Source organism: Alosa pseudoharengus, unplaced genomic scaffold, assembly GCF_046254945.1.
Source record: "Alosa pseudoharengus isolate Yale_2024_CS ecotype anadromous, Long Island Sound unplaced genomic scaffold, YU_APseudo_1.1 YU_APseudo_1.1_scf_20, whole genome shotgun sequence".
Classification (NCBI taxonomy): domain Eukaryota; kingdom Metazoa; phylum Chordata; class Actinopteri; order Clupeiformes; family Clupeidae; genus Alosa; species Alosa pseudoharengus.
The window spans coordinates 1,630,552-1,633,810 of record NW_027468664.1 but is presented as its reverse complement, the minus strand read 5'-3'; the positions used below and the strand labels follow the sequence as shown (position 1 = coordinate 1,633,810).

Genomic DNA, 3,259 nt, shown 5'->3' with positions numbered 1-3,259 from the left:
ATGTAGGCTACTCTGTTGGTCTGCTTTTAGTTTTACAGTGAATCCTATGTAAAGGTTTGAAAGGAACTTCAGCTTCAGATTTTCTCTTGGGAAACTGTTCTTCTCTAATGTAGCTGGCTAGATCATGTCATTGCCACACACACAAGTGGGGGCAGAATTGGAAATGTGTCATAGAGCGACAATGCATTGGTTGATTTGGTTAAAAAGTCACAGGTTAGGTTATTGGTTATTATTGTAATGATGCTATTCATAAATGAGCTGCAAAGTAACTCAGGCTTTAACAAAAACAATTTTTTAAAGGATATCGACTAATTATCGTTTTCGTCAAAATCACAACAAATATCGAGATATTATTTTTTGTCCATATCGCCCACCCCTAGTGTGTGTGTGGTTCTGTTCAGAGCTCAACGTATTTTGGACTCTGAGCCCGTTGGGAGTTAAAGAGTTAAACAATGTGGCCCTTTCCTCCACTGTGTGTGTGTGTGTCTGTGTGTGTGTGTGTCTGTGTGTGTGTGTCTGTGTTTGTGTCTGTGTCTGTGTGTGTGTGTCTGTGTGTGTGTCTGTGTCTGTGTGTGTGTCTGTGTCTGTGTGTCTGTGTCTGTGTGTGTGTGTGTGTGTCTGTGTCTGTGTGTGTGTCTGTGTGTGTGTCTGTGTGTGTGTCTGTGTCTGTGTCTGTGTCTGTGTCTGTGTCTGTGTCTGTGTCTGTGTCTGTGTCTGTGTGTGTGTCTGTGTCTGTGTGTCTGTGTCTGTGTGTGTGTGTGTGTGTCTGTGTTTGTGTGTGTGTCTGTGTGTGTGTGTGTGTCTGTGTCTGTGTCTGTGTCTGTGTGTGTGTGTGTGTCTGTGTCTGTGTCTGTGTCTGTGTCTGTGTGTGTGTCTGTGTCTGTGTCTGTGTGTCTGTGTCTGTGTGTGTGTGTGTGTGTCTGTGTCTGTGTGTGTGTCTGTGTGTGTGTCTGTGTGTGTGTCTGTGTCTGTGTGTGTGTCTGTGTTTGTGTGTGTGTCTGTGTCTGTGTCTGTGTGTGTGTCTGTCTGTGTCTGTGCGTGTTTGTGTCTGTCTGTGTCTGTGTGTGTGTCTTGTGTGTCTGTGTGTCTGTCGTGGAATCTGTGGGGAATCTTCTGTGTCTCATGACCGTTGCGTCATGTGTTTACTTGCTCTGGGGGTCGTGGCCTGAGCCACCAGCAAGGCATTCTGGGAAGTGTTGTTTTGGTTGCATTGTCAACTAGTCAGTGTGACTGACAGTGCCCTGAAATAGAAATGTAAACTTCTTCTTTCTCTTTCCCTCTCTCTTTCCCTTCCCTCACTTTCTCTTCCCCTCTCTCTCTCTCTCTCTTCCCTCTCTCTTTCTCTTTCCCTCACTTTCTCTTCCCCTCTCTCTCTCTCTCTCTTCCCTCTCTCTTTCTCTTTCCCTCACTTTCTCTTCCCCTCTCTCTCTCTCTCTCTTCCCTCTCTCTTTCTCTTTCCCTCACTTTCTCTTCCCCTCTCTCTCTCTCTCTCTTCCCTCTCTCTTTCTCTTTCCCTCACTTTCTCTTCCCCTCTCTCTCTTCTCCTTTTCTTTGTGGTCTCTCTATCTCCAGGTGCAGTTCCAGGCCAAAGCAGGACTGTGCGCGCGTCTGGCAGTCTGTATTCAACCCTGACTAAGTGTGAGGTGTGTGTGAGACTGTGTGGCGTGTGTGTGTGTGTGTGAATGAGTGTGTGAGCGAGTGTGTGTGTGTGTGTGTGTGTGAGGTGTGTGTGTGTGTGTGAGAGAGAAGACAAGCTGGATTCGGACGAGAGGAGGGAGGAGGGGCCTGGGGCGTTCGTCCTCAGACACCGCGGGCATGCCGTCTCCCATGACGACCACCCGCCAATCAACCCCCATGAGCGGGAAGAAGACACACCCACTGGCCAGAGTGAACTCATCAGCCAGCGACCTGTACAGAATGGGGTAGGAACACACACAAACACACACACACACAGACACACACACACCCAGTCATCAGCCATCAACCTGTACAGAATGGGGTAGGAACACACACACACAGACACACAGACACACACACACACCCAGTCATCAGCCAGCAACCTGTACAGAATGGGGTAGGAACACACACAGACACACACACAGACACACACACACCCAGTCATCAGCCAGCGACCTGTACAGAATGGGGTAGGAACACACACACACACACACACATACACACCCAGTCATCAGCCAGCAACCTGTACAGAATGGGGTAGGAACACACACAGACACACAAACACACAGACACACACATCCTGCATGCATGGCTATGTCTGATATCCAACATTAAATATGGGCCTGTGAGGAATAAGACCTCACGGTCCCAACTCACAAAGGGGATGCGCGCTCTTTCAGGCAACCAAGGTACAAGGAGGCATTGACGAACCACAGACAAGTGCAAATTTTGGGCTAAGAGTGCTGGTTTATTTACAGTGTTCAAAAAGTGATAAACAAAAAAACTTTGAAAAAAGGCTACAAACAAAAATCAACACGAGGGTGGCTCGCACTTAAAGACTTAACTAAACAAAATAACCAATACAAAACTAATAAGGATTCAAAGGGTTAAATGTTCCCAAACCAGACTCAGCCTCACAGCAAGCTGCTCTCCCTATGCCACTCTCTTTTGAATGACAGAAGCTCAGCCTTTTTATGGGCCTACCCATTAGACACGTCACTCAGAAATGGTGGGAGAGTAGTGCACAAAACATTTAACAAAATAAAGACATTAATCCTAACAAAAATAAACATGCTATGATCCTAATAATTTTACCCTTATTTAACGCTATCAAAAAATATTTTCTCTTTCCCTCAAAACCAGTTCCAACCCCTAACCACAATTACAGACACGTCATCAAAACAAAAAAATACAAAAAGATTGCAACTCTGACAGTTCGGGTTTCTCGGGGGACCATTGATGGCGGGACACACAACAGGGCCGTGAATGCAGTCAGTGTAGGTGCTATGGCGTGGGACTACTGGTGCGTGTGGTGGAAATGTTTGGTGGAGCAAAACCAGCGGGTACCTCGCGGCTTGCGGAGATGTTGTGGATGAAAACTGGTGAGTACAGAAATATGTGCGACGCTATGTGACGGTGAAATATGAAGGTGTTCAGAACGCGCTAAACCGGTATCGCGTGTAATGAACTTGCCGTGTGCAGATGTGTGCAGATGTGTGCGTGTGTGTCGGGAAATGTTGGTCAGTTATGTGTAGGGACAACGTCGGGAGCATTTGGGGAAAAGTTTAACTGGAGGGCAACT

The 3,259-nt window shown here is 46.9% G+C and overlaps 1 protein-coding gene across 1 annotated transcript in view; it reads left to right on the top strand.

Annotated features, from left to right (window-relative positions):
* The first annotated feature begins 1,794 nt into the window (after positions 1 to 1,794).
* The window catches only part of adipor2 (adiponectin receptor 2), a 24,100-nt gene continuing 22,635 nt past the window's right edge, over positions 1,795 to 3,259 (top strand). Inside the window, exon 1 of the mRNA XM_076296202.1 lies at positions 1,795 to 1,922. The gene's annotated coding sequence lies outside the window, so the exon portion shown is untranslated. The remainder of the gene's footprint in view (positions 1,923 to 3,259) is intronic.